Below are 27,071 nucleotides of genomic sequence, written 5' to 3' on the forward strand. Positions count from 1 at the left end.
AGCATCAGTTGTTGACTACAACCTGCTCTCAGTGGCCGCAAGCCTTGGACTTCCTGAAAGCTGATGTGAACCAGTCGAGCTGATATGAACACTCCCAGATCCTTCAATGAAGTCTGATGAGTGCTGCATTGCATAAATGCCCTCCCCCCTCACCTTTGGCTAGCGTTTTAAACCTATTTGGGCCTGGATAAAAACTCCCCAATGTCTGCTTGAAGCAGTTGTCGACTCACTCCCCCTTGCCCAAAGTCGGTTAAAAGGCTGAGACAAAGGAAAACTCCTTGCCATGGGGACAAGATAGCTACCTAGAACATCTGTGAATATACTAGGTTCAGAGTTGTCATTTAATAGATTTATTAATGTAAGTAGTTCCATGTCTCTTTAAAACCAGGGGCAAGCAGGACCCAAGATTTGGTCCTGTCATCATTGCTTGTGAAGGGAAATGTTGGGGGCAGCCATGATAATCTAAGACTGAGCAGGTCACCCAAAGGATGTTCTTTACTTCCAACCATTATCACCCCGGACTCTGCAATCGATGAATTTAAAGGGAGGCTGGAGTCTCAATTGTTTACCCTGAGACAATGCTGGACTGCAGGAAGAACCACAAACTGAGATCACCTGACCCCAAGAACAGACCATTCAAAGGAAATTGCTGACATTCCAAGCACTGTAGATAGAAACACCTGCCAGTGCACAGTCACCAGATGAATGTCAGCCAAACCTCAGAAACCCCTCACCCCTACTTTTACTACTATAAAACCCTATTCTAATTGAGTGTGGGGCTCTCCATTTATTCCAATAATGGATTAAAATAAAGTCTCTTTGCTTTTACATACAGGACTCTTGGTTTTCTCATTGGTTTAGGGAGATTGCCCAGATTTGGGCATAAGATATGCTGGGTTGCCTGTTACCACAACTTACCCTCTAAAACTATAAGCAATATCCCAAATAAATACTTTTATTTATAAGTTTGGAGCAATAGAAAAGCAATCAAGACAGGTACCTACTAACAAATAGACAATGTTGAGCCTTCAGAGGTGCTTTTATTCTCTATGAAAATGTTTCTGGACGAAAATGAAAACAAGGCTGCTCCAGGTATGGCTAAGGGGAAATTTTTATTATAAATGTGAAGGAGAATTCAGTCATAGGACACTGAAAGAGTCCAGAGTAGAGAGAGAAAGTAGTGTATTGAACATGACCAGGGGAATAGACTGGGACATGAGAGGAGAGAGGGGGGAGAAGGAGAGAGAAGAGAGGAAGGGAGAGAGGGGGAGGGAGGGAGAAGGAGAGGGAGAGTGAAAGAGAGAAGGAGGGAGGAGGGGGGAGGGAAAGAAGGAGGGAGGGAGGGAGAGAGAGAGAGAGATAACAAGAGGGAATCAGAAGCCAAGATCAGAGGATCAAGAGAGAGAAAAGAATCAAGAGGAGGAAGAGAATATATGACCAAACGTCAGGTATTTACAGGAATCAGAAGTTTGGGGATGAGAAGAGCTTAGAGAGAGGTTGGAGAGATAGGAGTGGGAGTAAGAAGTGTTAAGGGGAACCCTGACTCTTTAGCAGGTCCTTGATATGTTGAGAGAACCCTATAGCCAGTGTCTGCTTTGATATATTAATAGACACTTCAGCCCTTTGCCCCAAGTTTTTTTATGACCTAACTATTTCATAACATGTTTGGTGTAATGTTGACCCCTTTGTATCTTACAGACTTTTAAAAGACGTTTGAAATACTGTCTATTCTGATTTATTCTCTTAAACCAAGAATTTAAAGTTTGCTTTAGAACTGGCTAATATATATTTCTTCTGTTGTTGATTCTACCTTTATATAGGCTTAAACTATGTAAGCCTCCCAGGGATTGACATGTTTTAAATATATGTTTATATGTGAATCTGTACATGATTTCTTAACTTTCAAAAGAACTTTTTTGTTTTGTTTTTCTCAGACAGAGTTTCTCTGTAAATTTGAAGCCTGTCCTGAAACTTGTTCTGTAGACCAGGCTGGCCTTGAACTCACAGAGATCTGCCTGCCTCTGCCTCCTGCATGCTGGAAATAAAGGCATGCACCGCTACTGCCCAACTGTGTGGCACTACTGCCCTGCTAACTTTCAAAATAACTTTGCTCTTATTGGTTGTGCTTTTGCAAAGCCCTATAGTTAATTTTACTTGGTAGCTCTGTTTTGTAAAGCCTTATAACCGAAATATTTATTAACACTTTACAAGAGTGCAGCTTTCAGAAAGAGGTCTGAATGTTTGAGATTTTCTAACCCACACACAGGACAAGCAAAACTGACTCCAGGTCTGCCTGAACTAAGAACCGCTTTTATAACACAGTCACTTACATTTATCCTAAAGGGTTTATTGACACTAACTCCTTGACAGACATGAGATGGAATCAGAACAGCCAGAGGAAATCATTTTCTGGCATGCGGGAAAATGGAGAACAAACTATCAGATAGTTTAGCAGAAATTTCTTTAGGGAATATTGTTAAGAGTCAAAAGGGAGGGGGAGTTCTAATAACTGGAATAAAGTCATTCTGGACCTGGTAGTGATTGTCTCAAATCCTAGAACTTGGAAAGCTGAGAAAGGAAGATCATAAATTTGAGGACAGTTTACATTTTATGATGAAATCAAATGGATAAGCTTGAGTGCATTGTGCCAGCCAGCCCTTAGAAAAGGAATGAAAAGCTACTTGGAAAGTGGCTCTTGTGCATAGCTATCGGGGACTAATTGAACATGTTCTAACCTTGGTCTCTCCTTGCATTTTATTATATTTGTTTCAGACATAGATATCCTCTAACTTCAGACTGTGATGGAAATACAGAAAGTAGGAAATTGCTACAAACCTGGCAGAAACTCCAAAGAGATACTTATAACTCTTAATCAGACTATGAGTCTACTGAAACAATGATGGGAAAGAAATAAAAATTTTCCTAGAAATCAAAAGCTGAGAGAATTAAAGGCCATCAGCCAGAGATGGAGCTTATCTCCCCCAAACAGATTTCAAATACACTACCATGCAGGAAGCAATTGAAGTGCAAATAATGATGCCTGCTGGGCAAGACCATACCATGATCAGCCTGTTTATATTTGGACATTCTTGTCTCCCTGTTTAAAGTTTGGATCTATTTGTTCTTCTTTCAGACATGGCCAAATTGAATAGATCTCCTTTTAAAGTTTCATAGCCAAAACTAAAAGAAAAAAAAGGAAGAAAGGAAGGAAGGAAGGAAGGAAGGAAGGAAGGAAGGAAGGAAGGAAGGAAGGAAGGAAGGAAGGAAGGATGGAAGGAAGGGAAGAGGGAGGGAAGAAGGGAGGGAGAGAGGGAAGGAAGAAAAAACGGAAGGAAGAAGAAATTAATAGATAATGGAAAGAAAGACCACAAGGTTTTCAGAGTTAGAACCAGTGTCCTAATTTTCATGAGTTTTAGCCAGGTTTTCATAGTAGATATTGTTAAAATGTCCTCCCAGACAAATGAAAAACATGACATAGAAAAGAGAAGAAAGATCTAGTCATATGAGATGAAAGAAAACATTGGTGAATTGTATTTTCATCCTAGTATTTTATGGAATATGGAAACTGAGAGCAATAAAATTAGTATTCGCTTGAAGAAATTTCTAAGCGAAGTGTTAAGGTGTGAAATATCACCTAATGTATTATGTATAAATATAATGCATTAGCAGTTAATGTAATATGGTGAATAATTTAGGGGTGGAATTTTAACAAAAAGTAAAACAGAAGAAAAATGAAACTTTTTCAATGTATTCAGATTCAAGAAAATGAGAAAGTAAGCTCAGTATAGATGTATAGCGAGCAAGTTGGTATAGTCAAAAAGGAGCTTCATAATGCATTTCCATCCCATGAGGCATTCAGAGATAACTTGCTATGTCTGTTTCCAGGCAGAGAACCCAGTATGTGGGAATTGAGTAAGTAGGCTGTTCTTTTCTCTGAATCTAACACTGTTATTTGGCTGACCCAGTTACGGCTCTCAAGGTATCTATGGGGGTGGGAAAGCAGTGTCTAATAAGTTGCCCCCCGCTTCAGTAAGAATGTAAGTAAGCCTTAGCAGTATCCACTTGATCTCACTAACAATAGCAACACTGAAAACAATCTTAGATCCAAAACCTGAAGCCCTCATAAGGCAATGCAAAAGTAAAAGTCTTACATGCCTTATGATTTGAAAAATTGTGAATTAGTGGTACTCATGCAGGAAGTAGTTTATCGCTTACTTTTGCTGAGTACTTCCACAATCACAGAGCACGGGACATCTCAGAGTTAAGCCTTGATACATTTTCGCTTGTACCTGGTAATATATAATTATTATGACTACTTTAAAATCATTGTTTTGGATTCTATAAATGGCTGAAATGTGAGGGTAGGAGGAAGTAATGGGTTATAGGAGAGATGTGTAAAGTGTCAGTTACATTCAAGAACACAGATCTGCCTCTGACTCTATTTTTATATTTCTTGGTTTTCAGAATTTGTAACACAAATGGATAAAAAACTTGTAGAATATTTACAAAGTAAATATGACCTGATCTTTTTTCAGAAACAGAATTTAATGAATTATAAATTTTGGCTTTATGCAGTTTGCTTTATTTCCATTAAAAGTCAATGAAAATAAAGAATGTAGTATGCAAGGGCATCACCCTATTACCATTCAATTTTAACACACATTCTAGTGGAATTTCTAGTGACTAAGTAAAATCATTGAAATGAGATGAGTAAAATTCTGACTTCGTGATTGGTTTAACAAACAGAAGGTGATTGAAATACATTTACTTGGTGTCAAATGTAGGTTTCAAGAATATACTAGAAAATTCTCAAAGTTCTTAGAACTGTACTTTTATGACACAAAAAAAGTCCAATCTAAAATGCTGAAAGGAAGCACAATGCAAAAAGTGGTAAGGTAATAACAAGTATTTGTTTCTGGCATAGTTATCTTAGCACAATGGTCCAATAGCACATTTCCCAATGATCCCTGAGTGAGTCACAGACACGTGACTACATGCTATAAAAAAACTTTAGTATTTGGGTAGAATGCTATGTAGACAACAGTTAGGTCCATGAGATTTATAATATTATTCTACTTTATAGTTCTCTCTTATGTTGGGTTTTTTTTTGTTGTTTGTTTGTTTTTGTTTTTCGAGACAGGGTTTCTCTGTGGCTTTGGAGCCTGTCCTGGAACTAGCGCTGTAGACCAGGCTGGTCTCGAACTCACAGAGATCCGCCTGCCTCTGCCTCCCGAGTGCTGGGATTAAAGGCGTGCGCCACCATAGCCAGGCTAAAAGCTACTTAAGTGTTATAAACTTATTAAGATGATTAAGACATGCAAGTTAATAGTCATCTTATAAATGATGAAAAATTTTAATGTGTTCAGAACTATATAAGTATAGTTAATTAATTAATAATAAGTAATTATAGGAATAGGTTTTATTAAGCCTACTGTATATCTCTCAAAGATAATCCTGAAGAAAATAACTAAGTCAGGTATACCTAATAGATAGATGATCCTCAAACACTTCAAAGATCAGCTGAACATGGCATTTAAAATGTTTAATTAAAAAATCATTTAAGGTATATAAAAATTAAAAATATTTCAAATTTCTTTCATTTTACATGTTAGTATTATACTAAGACTTCAAAAGTGCAGAGTTTTAATATTAATCAGTGGAAGTCTGATAAGCTATTACTTTAACTGGGTCAAGCACTGAGACTATTATCATAGGCACATTAAATTTCCTTTGGTTGTCTTTTAAGTATGGACTAAAAAGTGCTCCTGATTGTGCTGCAAGTACCTGTCTAACATATACGCACACAGTCTACTGGATAGAGAAAAGGGGTTAAGGTTTTTAACTAAAATCATTTTTTAGTTCCTAAGTTTTTACTGTGACTCAAAGGTATGAGAGTATACCCTTCTTTTTAGAATTAAAACTGTACAAAAATTTCAGTACAGATACAAACAGTAGTAATGTTAAGGCACCTAATAAAAATCTTGTAAGCTTTAGGAATAAGACCTGTCTATCAACAGCTTGTTTACTGACTGTCTATTCCTAGGGGTGGGATCTCTACCATTTTTCCTAGTGTTGGGTGTTGGAACTCCCTTGTCCCAACTACCATGACTTCGGACCTAAATTTTTCAAATATACACATAAAAAAAATTTCCCCTAAATTCCTTAATTTTACCTTCTATCACACACACACACACACACACACACACACACACACACGTATACATATATGTTTGTGTGTATCTGTGTCTGTATGTGTCCATGTGAATCTGTGTGGATCTGTCTATCTGTATGTGTGTGTGTGTGTGTGTGTGTGTGTGTGTGCACGTGTGTGTGTCTATGTTCCAACAGATTTCAAATGAATTAAAGAATACAACCTGCTCCAACTGCTGCTGGCATATCTCTAGCACCAGATGATCCTGCAGAGCCTGGACAGCAAGTGAAACAGAATGCTCTTCCCAGACTTGGATAAAATTCTTTTTGGGTCCTCAACAACAATGTCCTAATGCCAGCAGGAAGTAGTTTTACATGATTACATCACCACTTAGCATTTATTTATTATCAACAGAAACTGCTGGAATGGTAAGTTTCTAAGGTAGAACAAACGCCTAAAGTGCCTGTTTAAGATACCAAAGTTGACGTGGTCTCTAGGTCCTCCCAGCATCTCTCATTCCATACCTGTGTTATAAGATATGGCTGATAAACCATACCCTCTACCCTGAACTTTCCAAACCAATGGCTGGGCTATGCTTACCCCCAGAGGATCGTTTCTGTGTAATCCAGACATTTTGATTAACTGCTCCTTTTTGAACGTTTTGACTCATAGCTGCTGCAACCGGGCTTCCCTCTCTCCATTCTCCCCCCCCCCCCCAGCACAAGGCTCAGCTCAATCTCGTCACATGTACTCTCAACTCTCACAGATGCCCCTGACTCTACTTATACTTTCTCTTCGATCTCCAATAAATTTACTCCCCCACCATACCCAGAAACACTTTTTATAGTTTCTTTTTTTTAAAAATTAAGAATTGAGACCATGCTGGGTGGTGGTAGTGCACACCTTTAATTCCAGCACTAGGGAGGCAGAGACAGGCAGATCTCTCCGAGTTTGAGGCCAGCCTATTCTATAAGAGCTAGTTCCAGGACAGGCTCCAAAGTTACAGAGAAATCCTATCTCAACAAACAAACAAACAAAAAAGATTTGAGATTATACCCCAACATTTATTGATTTTATTGATTCTTTTTAGTATGCTGTTGTGTTATCTTAGGTTTTTTTTTGTTGTTGTTGTTAACTGTCCTGGGGTTATTTATTATTTGTATTATCTTGAGTTTGCTTAATCTTCCCTGTAGGCTGAAATATTCTTTCTAGTATCCTCTGTGGAGGTGAATTGGAAGGCATAGATTCCTTAAGTTGGTTATTCTCAGTAAACATTTTCCCTTTTCCATTGATTGTGATTGATAGTGCTTTTCTCGATATAGTACCCTAGACTACCATCCATGGTTTTTCGAAGCTTGTAGAACATCAATTCTCTTCTTACTGGATTTCAGAAAATCCATGGAAATATCAAGCATTAATCTAAAGGGTCTGTCTTTTTAAGTGTATTGGTCTATTTTCCTTGTATTTTTCAATATTCTTTTTTTCTTATGTACATTTAAATTTTGAATGGTATGTTTTCTAAGGATTTTTTCTGGTCTTATTGTAAGAGCAAAAGTTATGTTTTGAGTTTTAAATACTGTGCCTAAGATATCCATGAAATAAAAATGCCTCTAATCTATAAGTTCCAGGACAGCTATTTCCTGAAATCTAGGGGGCCATTGTTTATGGGAGATAGCAACCATATGTTTCTGCCCCCCCTAAACAAACTTGTTTGACTCTCCTTCATGAGGCATGATTGATGTTCACATATATATGGAGGTGCATTGGCAGTAAATAAGTCAGGATTTATGATTATCCCTCATTGAATCCAATGTCAAATATGGTGACTTTATATTTTTGTCTTTTTAAACCTCTGGAAAATGTGACTAATAACCATTTTCTGGGAACCCAGGAATACCCTGCCCGGAATCCATTATCCTGATCAGTGTTAAAGTTTGCTTCAAATTTTTCACAAAATTGTGGTAATGGTGTTATTCTTTTCCAATCTCTCTCTGTTTCTGTCTGTCTCTGTCTGTCTCTGTGTCTCTGTCTCTGTCTCTCTCTCTGTCTCTCTCTCTCTGTCTCTCTCTCTCTCTCTCTCTCTCTCTCTCTCTCTCTCTCTCTCTCTCTCCTGCCTGCTCAGAGAGTCCCTAAACAAAGGAATGATGCCAAAAACCCACTTCTGCATTCTTGGCAGCCGTTATAGCTTCCTACCCTGAAGTTGTCAGCTGCCCTAGTCCTCACCTAAGCACTCAGCATTTGACCGTACTTGGGAAAAAGCACGTCTTGTGGCAGACATGTCATCACACCTCACTTACAATTTATAAAATCTCCCTGATTTGGACAGGGCATGTGACTTCTCTGGCTGCTGAACACAATGAACCTACCCAACAGTTGCTTTGCTCTCAATAAACCTGCTGTTATGCATTTTTCCTTTTTGTGGCTTCATCTGATTTACTGATGAAGAAACTTACTGCCTAGAGCAGATTATTATCCTGGTGCCAAAACATGCCCCGCTGCCTGGTGGACTTGGTACCTTGTCTTTTTGGGGACTGTTCCTGTCTCTCTGTCTTTCTCCCCACTAGACGCAATTAACTTTCAACTCAGTATAAGTCTTTCTTTTCCTAGCTGCCATGAAACAGTTACCTAGTACCTTTCCTGGGTCCAGGACCCTTGAGATCCCCTGCAAAGGGTGGTGCCATGCCAGGGCAAACCTGTTCCAGGTCAGAGATGGTTTCTGTTTTGAGGAGCCCTTGGGTTTGGAGATATCTTTCTAAAAGCTACTCCACCCCCACTCCTCAAACACAGGCTATCTCATAGAATCTCTCACTCTAGTCGTTTGTCTATGGAACAGTTTTGGAAATGGGCAATGCCGAATCTAAGATTGTTCCTCAGTCGTGTTTTGGTGCCTGCTATGAAATGATCCAAATTGAGACTTTCTCAGACTATATATCCAAAATACCTGATTTTCTTTTATTCTTTGATTTGGCCAAAGTACACTCCAGATAACTAGTCTAAATGTCCATGAAGGGTCACTCTTGACTTAAACATTCTTTGCAATCATGAAAATTTCTGCAGGAGCATGGGCAAGTGGTCTGAACACATTATGTCTGTTTTTGGAAACTGTTCTGTCGTCCTTCCTTCTTTAGGCAATGCTCAGTGCCCTAAGTCTGGCCAGGACTATGGCACCTCCAGATGCCCTTTAATCTGGGGACTCAGACCCTGACCACCTTCCCCGCATCCTGCCTGAACCACTCGAGTCATCGGCATTCTCCTTGCTTTTCTCGTGTAAAAATCTGTAACACTGTTGTGATGGCAGAAATTAAATTCAATAGGTACAGAAAAATTCCTCCTCCAAAATTCCAATACTACAGGAGATAGGAAAGTTTCTTTTTAATCTATTTTGGATATATGTATGGATCTGTGACTGTGTTCTTGCTGACATGGCGCCACACAAAACTGTGCCACAGTCAGGTAAATGCATCAATGTTTATGGTTATTGCATGCTTGTTTCTGACTGGCCTTGATTTTTTAAGTTTACTATGTTCCATGTATCTTGGTGATATCGCAAATGCTAATGTTGCAAAAGATGCGCAGGCTCAAAAATTACCTCTGGGCTTACTGGCGACTGAATCTGATATAATAACAGAGATTCATATATCATTTGTGTATAAATAGTATTAAAGTTGTTTTATACTGTTCTACCTTATTAAAAACATGCTCTGAAATTGAGCTATGGCTCAGCCTTTTCAGACAGGTTTTAAATTTTTTATGTTCAAGGTCAAAAACTGGTAGGCAGAAAATATTAGAACAAAACAGCTAAAAGAAATGGCTATTGTTGAAAAATATGGTAATAATTATAAAATTTTTGGTAAAAATATTAACTTAAATTTATAACTCAGAGTTGCAATCATTCTGAGAAACAACATATGATTTGCTACCATCTTAACTAAGGATAACCACAAGGGTAGTGACAATTTTTACTAGGGTTAGAGAAGGTGACTGTCATGGCTTCTCTGTCATCTTGACTGAGTGCATCCACATAATATGAGCCAGACAAAGACAACATAGGTTAAAGGATTCTTTTAAATTGGGATAAGATTTTTGCATAATTCCTGTGTTGTTTGAAAAGCCAAGTTTAGAAAAGATAGGGTTTGAAACAATGATTGTTTGATGAGATAGTAAAGCTGCACTTCCATGCATCCATATACAAGAAGATATCTTGCAAGCAGCCAGACTTTATAACATAGGGTAATTCACTTGGTAATGATTTTAGAAACTGTGAATTGCTTACCCTATTGAAACTGGGTTTTGCCTTCTGTAAATTACAATTGTGCTCTATGTCTTCATATTGAAACAAAAATAGAAGTTTCCTTGTATATTACCAGAACACACAGTAGAGAGATCATAAATATCTTTACAGAAAGTTTAAGTAACCTGGATATTTTTGTTTTTCTTTCTTTTTATTTTTTTCAAAAAAAATCTTTTATCATTTCATATTTCAACCCAGCTCCCCTCTCTCCCCTCTTCCCTCTCCTCCCACTTTTTCCCTTCACACACCCCATCTACTCCTTAGAGAAGGTAAGGCCTCCCATGGGGGAGTCAACAAAGTCTAGTACATCACATTTAGATAAGACCAAGGTCCTCCCCTCTGTATCTAGGCTGACCAAGGTACTCCTCTATAGGGAATGGTCTTCAAAAAGTCAGTTCAAGCACTAGAGATCTATCCTGCTGACAGTGGCTACATGAACTGCCAAAGCCATACAACTGTCACCTCCATTCAGAGGGCCTAGTTAGGTCCTATTTAGGTTCTCCAGTTGTCATTTCAGAGTCAGTGAGCTCCCACTAGCTCATGTCATCTGTTTCTATGGGTATCCCCATCATGGTCTTGACCCCTTTTGTTATATTATCACTTTTTAGGTTCTTTAACTAGACTCTAAGAGCTTGGTCAATTGCTTAGCTATGTATCTCTGCATCTGCTTCCATAAGCTACTGGATGAAGGTTCTATGGTGACAATTAAGGTAGTCCCTATCCTGATGTCAGAGGAAGGCTGTTTCAGACACCCTCTCCACTATTCCTTAGAGTCTTAACTGGGGTCATTCTTGTTGATTTTTAGGAATTTTCCTTGCGCCAGCTTTTTCACTAACCCCAAAGTGACTTCCTCTATCAAGATTATCTCTTTCCTTTTTCTCCCTCTCTGTCCTTCCACCAACTTGACCATCTTGTTTCCTCAAGTTCTCCTCTCTCCTCCACTTCACCATCCTCCATCCTCTTCCATCTTTCCTCTCTCCCTCCACTCCCAATTTACTTAGCCGATCTTGTCTATTTCTTCTTCCGAGGGGGATCCATGTATGTCTCTCTTAGGCTCCTCCTTGTAACCTAGTTATTCTGGGGTTGTGGATTATAGGCTGGTAATCCTTTGCTTTGTCTAATACACCCTTATGAGTGAGTACATATCATGTTTATCTTTCTGGGTCTGTGTTACCTCACTCAGAATCTTTTTTTTTCTAGTTTCATCTGTTTGCCTACAAATTTCAAAGTGTCATTATTTTTTTACCACTGAGTAAATGTACCATTGTGTAAACTTACCACATTTTCTTTATTAGTTTTTCTGTTAAGGGGCATCTAGTTTTTTCCCCCATGTTCTAGCTATGACAAATAATGCTTCTGTGAACATAGTTGAGCAAATGTCCTTGTGGTATAAGTGTGCATCCTTTGGGTATATGATCAAGAATGGTACTTCTGGGTCTTGATGTAAATTGATTTCCAATTTTCTAAGAAACCACCATACTGATTTCCAAAGTGACTGTACAAGTTTGCACTCCCATCAGCAATAGAGGAGTGATCCCCTTACTCCACATGCTCTCTAGCATAAACTGTCATCAGTGTTTTTTGATTACAGCCATTCTTAGTGTTGTAAGATGGTATCTCAGAATTGTTTTGATTTGCATTTCTCTGATTGATAAGGATGTTGAGCAAGTCCTTCACTGCCTTTTGGCCATTTGAGCTTCTGTTGAAAATTCTGTTTAGATCTTTACCACATTTTAAAATTTGATTGTTTTGATATTTTGATGTCTAGTTTCTTGAGTTCTTCATATATTTTGGAGAGCAGTTTTCTGTCTGATATGGGAATGGTGAAGATCTTTTCCCATTTTGTAGTCTGCTGTTTTGTTTTGTTGACTGTGTTCTTTTCTTTGTAGAATTCTCTCAGTTTCAGGAGGTCCCATTTATTGATTATTGATCTCAGGGTCTATGCTACTGGTCTTATAATTAAGAATTGGTTTCCTGTGCCAGTGTGTTCAAAGCAACTTCCCACATTCTCTTCTATGAGGTTCAAAGTGGCTGGATTTATATTGAAGCCTTTGATCCATCTGGACTTGAGTTTGTGCTTGGGGATAGACAAGGATCTATTTTCGTTCTTCTTCATGTCCACATTCATAATCTGGAAATTTGAAGAAACAGTTTTTAAGATGTTTAAATTTGTAATACTATGAGACATTCCAAATTTTATAAGATAATTTATTAACAGCGACCTCTGAGTTCCAGCCTCAGTGTCCCCTCTGTATTCAGAAGAAGACTCACAGCAAGGGCGGGACTAAGAAAGATCTGAAGGAGAAAATGAACTTTCTGATAAGTACTTTTTCTGCATCAGTTTCTTTATTCTTGTCTTGCTGATCACTCTTTCTGTAAACTGTCTAGTTTATATACACACACACAAAATAAAGGCAAATTCTCTGAGCTTTATTTTTGAAGTTTCCAACTATGATATATTTGAAAGGTTCTTTTCTTGATGGCTGATCCTGCCAAATGGGAGATAGTTTCAGGGAGGTGGCTTCTAATGTATGTCTCCTTGGATGGCCCTTTCAAATCTCTGATCACACTGATGGCTAGAAAATAGCAGGCAAGCAACTTCTCCCCCACCCCATTCACAAGACTATAAATATCTTGGTAGTTTATTGACTTTTAAAATATACTTGGTCTCTTTTTAAAATCACAGACTTCCTAATGAACAGATAGATTTTAGGTGTAGTTTTCCACAAATGGAACATGATTGGCAAAGCCCGTTCTCAGTAATAACTAGTTTCTCTGGTAAATAATTAGATGGAAGATTTTATGATGTTATTTAAGATATTCATCAATCTTATTACAGGGCAAGGTCAGTTCGGGCACCCTCTCCTCTATTACTTAAGGTCTTAGCTGGGGTCATCCTTGTGGATTCCTGGCAATTTCTCTAATGTTGGGTTTCTTGCTAGCCCAATAATGGCTCCCTCAACCAAAATATCTCTTTCCATGCTCATTTCTGTCCTTCCCCCATCTCGACAATCCCATTCTCTCAAGTTCTCCTCCTACCTCCCTTTCTCCCCTCATTTTCCCTTACACCCTCCCTTCTTCCTCCACCCCCATGCTCTTAATTTTGCCAGGCAATCTTGCCTATTTCACCTTTCCAGGTGGATCTATAAATGCTTTTTCTTAGGGTTCACCTTGTTACTTAGCTTTCTAGGATCATGGACTATAGACTTGCTATCCTTTGCTTTACAGCTAATATCCACTTATGAGTATATAGCATGTTCATCTTTCTGGGTCTGCGTTACCTCACTCAGGATGTTTTTTTTTCTAGTCCTATCCATATATATGTAAATTTCAAGATATCATTGATTTTTACTACTGAGTAGTACTCCATTCTGTAAGTGTACAACATTTTCTTTATCCATTCTTCGGTTGAGGGGCATCTAGGTTGTTTCTGGTTCTGGCTTTTACAAATTATGCTGCTGTTCTTTTCCAGTAGTCAGACTGGTGAATCTCTTAAATGTCACCATAGAGCCTTCATCCAGCAATTAATGGGAAACAGAGGCAGAGACGTGAAGCAGAGCAATGGGCTGAGCTCTTAAAGTCCAGATGAAGGGTGGGAGGAGTGAGACTATGACCAAAGGGTTCAACACCATGATGGGGACACCCACTAAAGCAGTTTATCTGAGCTAATGGGAATTCAACAACTCCACCTGGATAGAAAAGGAACCAGCATAGGACCAAACTATACCTCTGATGATGGGTTGTATAACTAACTGCGGTAGACTGCAGGGCCACTGGCAGTGAGACTAGGATTTATCCCTACTGCTTGTATTGGCTTTTTGGGAACCCATTCTCTTTGGATGGATACCTTGCTGAGTCTAGATAAGGTAGGGAGTGCCTTGCACTTTCCCCAAAGCAATCTGCCTTACCCCCTCTGAGGAATGGATGGAGGATGGGGAAGGGGGAAGGTGGAGGGAATGAGAGGAAGAGAGGGAGTGGGAACTGGGACTGGTATGCAAAATGAAAAACATAGTTTGTGGGTTTTTTTAAAGAAGAAATGATAATTAGGTATAAACAAATGGTTAAAGCCCTTGCAAGTTTTGAAAATATAAGAAAATATTTTAGAATATATAAAGGTCTGAGGATGTGAAAGCTTAATTTTGAGTGTCTCAGAAAATGATTGAAGATGTATAATGAAATCGTTAATATATAAGTAAGTTATTTAAGGTATGTGAAAATGTGAAATGTTTTAGTTTTGTGCATTTTATATGCTATTGTTACACTAAGATTTCAAAAGTTCTGATTTTTAGCATTAATAAATTAAGTTCTGATAAGCTGATAGAGCTCTGACTATTTACCGTTCAGTCATGAGATGACAATATTAAATTTTCTTTGGTTGTCTTCTAGGTATGAACTTGAAGCTATATTTCATCAGACCAAAACACATATCAGGCTCTCTAGGCATAGGAAAATGTTCATGCTTTTTAACCCAAAGCCATAGCCTTTTCTATGGTGCCAAAGTGTAAATCTTCTCCAACTCTTTTACAGACACCATCCAGGGAGCACTTGTGAACTGCAAGCTACTGATCTCTGAACTTGCTGAAAGTTTGTATGAATCAGTCTGGCCAATGTAATTGCTCTGTTTCCCTTCTCCTTACTGGATGTGGTTCAGAAGAGGGCTGCCTTTCTCAACCTTTCCACGATATCCAACCTGAACCACTGCATCCTTTGTGCCACCTTGGACCAGCTTCTCCTCATGGTGGTACCCTTGTGAACTCTTTTGAAGCCTCCCCACCCCGCCTTCAACTCCACTCCAAGCTCATTCTTCCCTGATCCAGGGCATCCCCTTTTCCAGGAGCTCCTGGACTCTCAGTTTTCCTTCTGCTCCTTGGGTTCACCCCCATCTACAACACCACTAATCTGTCAGCAGCAGTCATGTGAACATCCCTGTGAGAGTTCTTGCAGTGTAGTGTATTACAGTCATAAAGACCAGCACAGTTCAGGTAATAAGGGAGAGATCATCCATGGAGTCAGTGAACGAATCACTCAAATTGATTTTCTATCTCAGGGAGTAAAGCTTAATTCTCTGAGGCTGGAAAGGGGGGGGGGAACTTAACTCTCTGGTCCAACAAAAAGAGAAACACAGATATACAACACACACACACACACACACACACACACACACACACACCTCCAACATGTAAGGATCTCACTTGGGTGGTGATGAACGACAAACCTTCAACAGATCAGAGAAACTAAAGAAGAGATGCATAAAAGATTAATTACTGGGCAGACAAACAAACACATGGGGATGTTCCTGAAGACCAAATTTATTTCTATAGCTTGTTCTACTCTATTTTTGTTCTGTTATTCTACCCTGATGTTTCCTTTCTGTCTCTCTTGATGTCTTCTGTCTAATTCCTTCCTACTACACCTTTCTATATTTTATGTATTACAGGTAAAAAACAAGTTGTTCCAAGAACCCACAAACACTCATCCCCAAGAAAACAACGTATTTTTCTCAGTCCACTCTTTTGCGGTTAGTTTGCATTTTGCAGTTATAACAAAAGGATATATCACTTTATTAGTAATTAATCAATTAATTAATTAGTGTGTTTCTTTGGACTTTCTAAATAGGATTTCTTTGTGTAACAGTACTATCTATGCTGGAACTAACTCTGTAGACCAGGCTGGCCTTGAACTCACAAAGATTCACCTGCCTCTACCTCCGAATTGCTGCTATTAAAGCTATATGCCACCACCACCTGGGAAAATAATCTAATTCTTTTTGTTTTTTGAGAGAGGGCTCCTGTTGTGAAACAATGGTCATATACTTTGTAAAGATTTGTCACTTGTATTTAATAAAATGCTGGCTGGTCAGTAGCCAGGTAGGAAGTATAGGTGGGACAACTATCTAACCAACATATGAAGGCTATCAAAGACTCAATGGAGTCCTTGATCTCTCTTAAAGACCATTTCACCTCAGTGGTTCAAGTGACACTGCAGAATTGCGTAGTACTGGAAGTCCTCAGCATAGGCAAAGGAGGTACTGGCATGTTTCTTGGGAAAGAATGCTGCTACTGCATCATCAAGTTGGCCTGGTGGAGACCTGGACTGAGTCACTCCAGAAACTGGAGAAGGACCTCAGATAGTGTAACCAACCCACCTCCAATCCCTTACAATGGTGAAAGTCTTCACATTTTGTATTGTTCAACCCTATTATGGGACCAGTCATTCCCATTTTTCTATTTTTCTTCTAGACCCTCTCCTTTTCCACTTTTTCCAGGATTGGATTTCTGAGGTCTCCAGGATGTCAGTTAGCCAAACACTCCTTCACTCATACCTCCCTTTAAACACCAGCCCATCAACTCCCTACTACTCTTTCCCACATAGTCCATGCCAACAGGAAGTAGCCAGATCTGAACTGGTGCCTACATTCCCAAATAATTTGGGATGTTTGGTTGAATCCTTGAGCTAGCTTGTCTCTGCATGGTCCAGGAAGCCCCCCCCCCAAATCCTGGTCACTCTGAGAGTCTCCAAACAAAGGAAGAAAACTCAAAGTCCAATTCGACATTACTGGCAGTTATTGCAGCTTCCTTCTCTAAAGTTGCCAGCTGACCAAATCCCTGCCTAAATGCTCAGCTTTTGACCACATTTGAGCATAAACCCAACTTGTGGTAAACGTATCATCACTCTTCCCTACAATCTATAAAATCTCTAACCTTAGCACAGGGGTACAGCTTCTCTGTTCTCATTCTCTGAAACCAGGGAACCTGTCTCAGAGTTGTTTTGCTCTCATTAAACCTGTTGATATACTTTTTCAGTTTGGCTTTATCTCACTCAATATGTCGCTGAAGAAATGTATTATCTGGGGGCAGAAAACCTATTAATATCTTCCAATCCACTAAACATGTTTGTAATTGCTATATTGAATTCCTGTCCTGTGTGTCAGCTAACTTGCTCTTCTTGGGCATGTTGCTTTTCTAGAGGAGGAATCTTGTTTTGGTTGTTTGTGTTTGTGCTTTTGTTGTGGGATATAGACATCTGGAGTTGGGGTGTTTTGATATTCATTTCTATTTACTTGGTCTCACCTTTGTTAAGTAGCTTTGTGTATCCTTGTTAGTTCTTACCTCTTTATGTCATTATGTCTCTTGCTGACCAAACCTTTCCTAGTGCCTGGAATGCAGCCCTTGCTATCTCTATCCACCTCTTGATATCTGATATAGTTCCCTCCTTTGAATTGAGTTTCAACAGATAAAGTTGACTGTTTACTTAAAGTTCTGATTCTTTATTAACAGTGTTTAAATCCTTGAGCTCCCTTCCTATGTGTTGTATCTCAGTCTTCTCAATATTTACTTTCACTAAGGTCTTCACTTACTTCCACCACTCAATTTACCATGGCCTGCATAACTACAACAACAAAATGACAAGCATATGAGACACTTGTCTTCAGTTGCCTTCTTTACAACTCTGAAACCAAGACAATGAAACACTCCTCAGAACAATAGCTGAAAGTGTTTGAGATGAGATGTTTCAAGAGGATTCTAGTCATCACATAAAGGGATAGGCTGTGAAATTATGACATTAAAAAATATCTCCATCTACAGAAAGAAGTAAACTACAGGAGACAGCAACAGCATTTGGGATACTTTGGCCATGTTCTGAGAATGAATGACGACAGACACCTGAAGATAACACTGCCTAAAGGAATGCACAGGATAAGGTGAAGAGAAAGGCACAAGAAACACTGGATAGACAGCATAAAGGAAGATTGTGGAACCATGGGTGTGACAATAACACAAGCATCCAGGACTGCCCAGAATAGGAACAATGGAGAACCACCATAAATGGGCTGCCCATGCATGCTTAAGCATTGCTGAGGTCTAAATGATGACAATTATGATGATGATTGCTCTTACCACAATCTTGAAGGTTGTTAACCAGCTGAGTGATGCTTGGTTTTCAATCTGGAGGTCACTCTGGGATTCCCAATTCCAGACTCCAAATGGTCCCACAATGGCCACCTAGAAGGTTGAGTGGAGGGGATGGGCTCTGGAGTTCTTTAGTGTCATGGGCCAATTTCTACATGGTCTGGAGCCCATCAATGGATGCTGTGGCTGTCAATCCAGTGGGTAGGGGATGTGATTCTGGGATGACTAACAGGGTAGTGCAGTATTTAATGTGAACTGAGACTGTGGTTCCATCATGGAGTTTCAGAGTCTGTACTTAGCCTTCAAAAGTTCTGTATGGTGGGGTGGGTGCTAAGGGAGGACACAGAGAGGCAGAGACTCCAGTTTACAGTTTTTTACATACTGCTTTAGACAAGCTGATGCAAGCAGTTCTAATATTTGGTGAATTGTTTCACTCTCTCTCATTTAATTCTCCACTCGGCTAAGCTATCTGTTTCTGTTATACGTTGGAAAAACCTATGACTTGATAAGAAACAAATGTATTAAACAACAACCTTGACTTAACTGAGGCTCTTCAAGGCCATCTATTTTATAGCTACTCACTAGGTATGTACTAAAACCTAGAACAAAAGAATTATCAACCTGCTTCCCAAATAAATGAGACTTCATAATAGTATAATGGTTCCACAAAGAGTAATTAAGATTTAACATCACATTATAGTTTCAACTTTTATTGACTGTCTCCCAGCATCAACCACAGAGATATTTCTTCATAATATAAAAATGTTCTGCTTTCATTAATTTTTTTTCAACCTTGAGTAAGGATATTGTTTTGCAAACAAGTGCTAATAATACTTGTATTATTCAAATTGCTTTAACTTTAGTAAATAAATCTGTAATCTGTCATTTTTTTTGCATCAAATGTTTCTTTTTTTCTGTTGATTTGAAAATCCCAGCAACTTTTATGTAGTAGTGACAGATTTAATTTCTGCTACAAGCCATGGACAGCTGTAAATCTTAGCAAGAACAGTTATGCTGAAAAAAAAGAATCTTTAATAAAAAATTGAGATTATATTTGGTCAGAAAATCAGGCTCAGCATATGTATTTCAAAAGGAAATAAACACTTTCCTAAAGCTATAAGCAGATTAAGCTACACTTTTCATAATTTTTACTTTTGCTACTATATTTTATTGGATTTTTAATCAATATTAAAATACAAAATATTAGGGCAAATTTACATTGTCTTCTTTAAGAATGATTTTGTCTATGTTGTGATCAAGAGAGATCACAACTCTTGAAATCTAATTTTAAGCAAGCGGTTTTACAATTTTCATATTTATTTTCAATATTCATAATTTGTTTCCTCTGTAAATTAAGTTAAAAGCACATCTGTGACAACATATTTAACAGATTCTAATCTACTGTAAATTCACCTTGGCAATATTTGTAATGTTGAGCTCCTTTTAAATGGGAACTATATGGTAGATAATTAATGCATAGGTAACGAGAAACTAGAATAGTAAACAAACAAATAAATAAATAGATAAATGTAAGTAATATTTCAAAACTTAATAAACTTTACTCACAAAAGAAAAGTAGGACCAGGTGGTGATGGCGCACTCCTTTAATCCCAGAACTTGGGAGGCAGAGGCAGGTGGATCTCTGTGAGTTCTAGGCCAGCCTGGTCTACAAGAGTTATTTCCAGGACAGGCGCCAAAGCTACAGAGAAACCTGTCTCAAAAAAAAAAATGTAGAAAAAGTTTGAAAATATTTGGATGTGGTAACATAAAGAAATCAACCTATAATTTGCTATTAAAATCATGTTTCTAATACAAGTAAGGGACATTGTAAATACATAATCAATGCTTCTTAATTAAAATGATTAACAATATAAATAAGTATAAATAATACTGTTCTACTCTTATAGAGTTGAAGGCCTAAAACCATTCTTATTATGTTCCCATTTTCTATCTTACTTAAACCCGTGAATTTCACTGCACTGAAATACTCTTGACTATAATGATGTGCAATTGAATGCATCTAAAGTTTACACTATGATCAATTTTAGAAGAATAAAAATTCATGATATTTTTGCTTTAAACCAAATGATATATGTGGATGAATAATATAACTCATTACATAGGATTATGTATTTATAATTTGCTATATTAATAGGTAATTGCTAATCACTTGCTTCAGAGATTCCCATCTATCAGAAGTATGCCCAGTTAGACTTGCCTTCAGTTTCTAACATTATTTTGCTATCAGAACATGACCATCACCAGTGTTAGAATTATATCCTGCAGTGAAAGTTTATCTGTTTGCTCAATTTTGTATGTTTTCTTCCCATATTATCATTACCCTAGTAAACCTTAAACAATCTATTTTATAATATAAATTGGTTTTACATGTCAAATTGTTCAGTTTGGGAAATGCCTCGGACTTTAAACCAATACATTATTAATTCAATATTCTTAAGTAGGGACCAACTCGATATACGAAATACTCTGTAGGATAAAGCAGACATATTTAAGATCAAATGATACGATGTAAACGATTATGAAAAAAAGTTTTCACAAAATATTAGTTATCTATTAGTATATCTTCATTCTTTCAACTTATTTTCTATGGATAATTTTAAAATAATTTACATTAAATAAATAATATTTATTATTATTATTAAGAACTGAAATAAAATGTATCATGTTCATATTTCCAGTACTTAAGCCTAAATAGTTAGTTGCATAAATGTGAAAGAAAAAGGTTATATACAACAGTGGTTAATGTTCTGTGATTATTAGTGTTGATGTTCACAATCTGCACTTACAAGTCTCAAGTAACATGTGTGAATAATTTGATAGATGTGGTTATCTTTCAGGCATATCTGTGATATGTCACCCTAATAAAGTTAAATGAGGTAGGAAGGTCCACCCTAAAAGTGTGCACTACCAGTTCCTAGTCTTGGGACTTGGATTCCATAAAAAGCAGACATTTACTTCACTAGAAACATTGACTGCTCTCTGCTTCCAGACTACAGAGGCAATGAAATTGCTTGCCATTAGCTTCTATTGCCTTGGCTTCCCAATCATAACAGACTTTAACCTCCAAAAGTGAATTAACAGCACACCCATCATCCTTAAATTGCTTTTTTCTGGGTATCTTATCAGAGCAACAGGAAAAACACTTAAGACATCATTGTGGAGGTTTGAAAGAAAATGACCCCCCAAAAAGAGAGTGGCATTTTTAAGAGATGTGGCCTTGTTGGAGTATCTGTGGTATTGTTGGAGGAAGTGTGTCACTTTGGAGGTAGGCTTTCACATCTCATATGTGCTGACGATATTTCCCAATATCTCAGACCAGTTGCTGTTACACGCAAGATGTAGGACTCTTGACCACTTCTCCAGCATCGTATCTGTCAGCGTACCACCACGTTGCACCGTGATGACAATGGACTGAACCTGTCACTGTAAGTGAGCCACCTCAATTAAATGGTTTCCTTTCTAAGAGTGACAATGGTTTTGATGTCTCTTTACAACAACAGAAACTCTAATTAAGACAATAATGATCACATGTAATAGTACAGGATGTGAATTATACTAATAAAATAAAGTCGTCGGTAAGTCCATAGAAAGGAGCCTTCTGAATATATGTGTATACAGAGAACATTAGTAGAATGCTTTATATGTATGTTCAGTTATTAAGAAATATAGTAATTATTTTCTTAAATAATACATGGAAATATTAATAGATAATTTTAAACCACAATCCAAAATATAGCAAATAGGAAGAGATACTATAAAAATAACACTACTTTCCATGATGGGTTTACATATTTATTTCTACTTTTTTGTTCTGCACGTCTTCTCAGGAAGTCTGTGAAATAGAAAAGCACACTATACCTCACATGGATTTAGGCTTAGCTGATCAGGCCTGACTGTTCTGCCAGTGGAGAGAAACAAACAGACTTCACATGGATTTTTTTTCTTATTTAAATAAATTTTTTACAGGTTTTTTTTTGTTTTTTTTTTTTTTTTGATTTTTGAGACAGAGTTTCTCCATAGCTTTTTGGTTCCTGTTCCGGAACTAGATCTTGTAGACTATGCTGGCCTTGAACTCACAGAGATCCGCCTGCCTCTGCCTCCCAACTGCTGGGATTAAAGGCATGCGCCACCACCGCCCAATAGTTTTTTTGTATTTCAACAAACATTTCAGAATTATACCACATCACTGCTATTTTTTTATACGACCATTTCATACAATAGATATTACTGAGGTTTATAACCAAAACATCTGACTTGGGTTGAATGACTGTCCCCCAATCAAAGAGTTGGTCAGAAATTAGCCTCAGATACATATTTAATGTCTGCACACATTTCTCTTATTACATGAGTGATCTCAGGCTTCCTCTGTATTTTGTGTCAAGGTGTTTAACTTAAGAAAATATTTTATAAATTCATCTATGAACAAAGATTTTATCTAGTTATATGTAAACCATTTTTTGGTCTATGAGAAAATAAAATTCCTTGGATACTTCATTAAAATAATACAGGGGGAGAAAACACTAATCGTTTATCCAATACTAAATGGTCATTCCTGAGAATGTACAGACAATAACATTACATAAATTGCACAAATTGAGTAGGTAATATTTAGGAATGTATGTGTATGTATGTTCATTCATGTAACAGCAATTAGTGAAAATGGAGACCATAAATCTGAAAGAGAGCAAAGAAGGATGTATAGGAGGCTTTGAAGGGAGACAATAAAAGGGTGAATGTTATATTATAATCTCAAAAATAAAAGAGATAAAATACGCGGCCAATTTTCAGAAACTATTTCTGAAATGTTTAAAAACCTTAAATGCTTTCTATCTTTCTGTTTGTGTTCTGTCCACAATTCGTGTCTTTTTCACCCTAGAGCAATAACATGAATATGAGAAAGGAATTGAAATATAAATGTAAAGGTCAACCAATGCTTTCATAACTAGCATTAAAATTCGATTTTATAGAAAACACATGGACATGACACCATCATTTATCTAACCCCAAAGAAAAAAATCTTCCAGAATATTTTTCAAAACATTTATTTTGAGACTTTCCAATTACTTCTTCATCTACAGGTCCTTCTGGCTATCTTAAAGTAGATTAAACCGGTTAGCTAATTTAAATCATATCAGTATAATTTATTAGATAGATACCTGAATGAGGCTATTACCCAACTGATTTTTAGAACATTATCTAAAATAAGTGTTAGAATTATTTTATACATTAACCAAAATATTATACATATTACAGAAACAAAAAATCACAAGCATTAATTGCTTTTTCAAAATTTATTGAAATACCAATGAAACAGGATACAAATGGAAGAAATTATACAGAGAGCTTGATTTGTTTGTTTGCACATTCCATCCAGTGTGCTGCTTCTGTCCCTGGAAGTCTTGTATTTGATTATGACCAGCCTATTCTCTGGTATCTCCTTACCAATCATGTTTTCCCTGTCACTTCTTACTATCATAGGAGGAGAGTGATTAGTTGTCACATTTCACAAATACAAAGTTGATCTTCTCCAAATTACACTTGTAACTATAGTTTTCTCTTTTTGCACTATTTGTCCACTCTCTGAAGACATGGTGCCCTTGTTACTGAATGGCAATCCACCCACTTTTTAATTTCCTAGCTACCTGACTCTGCCTCTCGAGAGTCTTAGGACTTGCAATAAATGATCTCCCCCACCGTATCTCCTCTCTCATTAGTGAACTTGTGCACAGCCTTAGAAAACTATCTTTCCCAAAAAGGCTCAGGTAACTGTGGATGGTGGCATAACTGGACAATTCATCCTGGATTGTATAAGAAAGCTGAATGAGACAGCTATGAGGAGAAAGCCAGTGAGCAATACTCCTTCACAACCCCTAAATTTGTTCCTGCCTCACGTTCCTTCCTTGAGTCTCCCCTGACTTCCTCAGTGATGGAATATGAGCTGAATACTGTAAAATGAAATAAACCCTTTCTTCCCCAACTTTCTTTAGGTCACAATGTTTGATCAGAACAATAAAAACATGAATATAGAAATTTATAGCAGAACATGAGTCACTGCTATCAGATAACAGAAATTTTCGTGCCTTCTCTGTTATTTACCTATCCTGTGATGTTTTGATTCACTTATATGCTCAAAACAGTACTTTCAAGTGATCGTGAGTTGAAGTCATGAGTCATCATAATTTTTTTTCTCTTACATATTTGACTAACTAGAAAAATTTTACATAGTAGCAGGAAGTTGACCGAGTTCTGTTTCCAGCTATTTTGATAGGCTATCTCAATGAAAGCACCATAGGAGAGCAAGGATTTATTTGGCTTACAGTTCATCAATGAGAGGCAGACAAGGTGAAAAGTAGTTAAAGCATCTGGCACACATGGAAGTTTCTTCTCATTTACCTTCTCCTCTCTTACACATTTCAGAAACTTATTTCAGCCCCAACACAATTAATGTGATCACAATAATCCCTCAAAGACATGCTGACATGCCTAACTAATCTAGACAATCCTTCATTGATTTCCTTTCTTGGTGATTTTATATGTGTCAATTTGGCAATTAAAACTGATTGTCTTAAGCATATACTGTCAAAAGTAAAACTGTCAAAAAGACACTTCTTGAATTATGTTATTGGAGCTTTGAAATATGTTAAATGATACTCACAGTTAGAGAGTGAATTATACCAGAATTTCAAAAATGAAAATATTGACAATGTGTTTTTGAGTTCAGGAAATGACTGAAGTTTTAGGTGCTACTGGATTGATTTAACATTTACAAGAGCTATTGAAATTTGATAGTAATATCAAAGTGAACTTACCCTGGGAAAAATTATTACTAATTTTCCTTCTCTGAAGTGTATTTTTGACAGAAATATTTACATATGTTTACAGAAGAAATACAAAATGTTGTTTTTGGTTAAGATCATTAAAATGACATTCTATTGTTAGATCCAAGCTGAACTAGTTGATAAATAGTTCTTATAGTACTATGCTAAATATCCATAAGAATATAACAGTTGTCAAAAATAGCAATAACTTCACGTAACAAATATACTATACAGGAAAACAGAGTAGTTGCTTTAAAAGTCGATGCTATGATTGTATTCATATGTATTCAGAATGCAAACCTAATCTATTATATTAAGTTCAGCCTATTAGTTATCTTTGACTGGGATATCATAAGGAAGGAATGGCAAGGTATGTTAGAGTACCAAAACTGTGCTAGTTCTTTACCTGGGTTGTATTACAGGTGATTTTGTGCAAACCTGTTTCTTTCTAATAATGTGATATTTCAATATATTGTAAATCATAATGGAAAAGATGTTTTTCTCTTCGTCTTATCTCTTCCCAGTATTTAGAATATGGATGTGAATGGTGCTGCACAAAGCAGTCTTTTTTTTAAAATTTATTTATTTATTAAGGATTTCTGCCTCCTCCCGCAACCGCCTCCCATTTCCCTCCCCCTCCCCCGATCAAGTCACCCTCCCTCATCTGCTCGAAGAGCAATCAGGGTTCCCTGACCTGTGGGAAGTCCAAGGACTGCCCACCTCTATCCAGGTCTCATAAGGTGAGCATCCAAACTGCCTAGGCTCCCCCAAAGCCAGTACGTGCAGTAGGATCAAAAACCCATTGCCATTGTTCTTGAGTTCTCCGCAGTCCTCATTGTCCTCTATGTTCAGCGAGTCCGGTTTTATCCCATGCTTTTTCAGACCCAGGCCAGCTGGCCTTGGTGAGTTCCCGATAGAACATCCCCATTGTCTCAGAGATGAGATAAAATTCTCAGACTGACAAAGCAGAGAAGTATGCTGTTTCCGGAAGACATGAAGTCACTATGCTACACTACTGCTGAACTGTCACCTCACTGCTTCTAAAGTCAGAAATCTAAGATGTTTTCTAAGCCTTGAAGAATATAAGAAAAATTGAAGTTTATCCTATCAGTTTGCCCTGATTATACCAGATTATTTTTGCCTAATAGCAAAAACCAAAGTATGAAATTTATCCAGATTGCATATGAACTATTGATTATCTTCACTAGTTCCACTATAGATGGTTCCCATGACAGAATAGAGAAAAAGATGTAGGTTTAAATATTTACAGATTACCATTCACAATGCCATCTCGTTTCTTGCAGAGACAATATCTAATCAAAATATCTGGGATAGTCACAAATTCTGACTCTTCCAAAATCTGATAGAATCTGCTTGGTAATTAATTGTATAGGTTACACACATTCTACTAGGAGGATTTTAGTCCTACTTTTCATAAATAAAGAAATGTTTGGTTAAAAATAAAACACAAAAATAATGAAGAACTTGTAGTTTATAAGAACTCTAATTACAGTTTGACTTTGTAATGAGCAGTTGTGTATAGTCAAAGTTTATTGAAACCACCTGACCATTAGAAACATGTCTTGCCATCACTGATCATACAGTTTCACACTTTTGCTAATCCTCTCAGAAATACAAGTAATAAATGCTTGCTGGAATTATGATATAAGAATCCTCAAAAAGTAGCTTTTATGTTAAGTAAATCTTAAATTGGAAGGTCATTGCCCAGTAAGTGAATCAAAAATTTTTGATTCTAAAAATAAAATTTTTCTAAAAATAAAATTTAAGCTCTATTGTTTCTGTGCTATGCCTGTTCTTACTCCTGGTTCAAAATCAAACATTTTGAAAACATTTTGTTTTTTTCTATGTGAATCTTAATA

This window comes from Microtus pennsylvanicus, chromosome 9 (assembly GCF_037038515.1).
Source record: "Microtus pennsylvanicus isolate mMicPen1 chromosome 9, mMicPen1.hap1, whole genome shotgun sequence".
NCBI lineage: Eukaryota > Metazoa > Chordata > Mammalia > Rodentia > Cricetidae > Microtus > Microtus pennsylvanicus.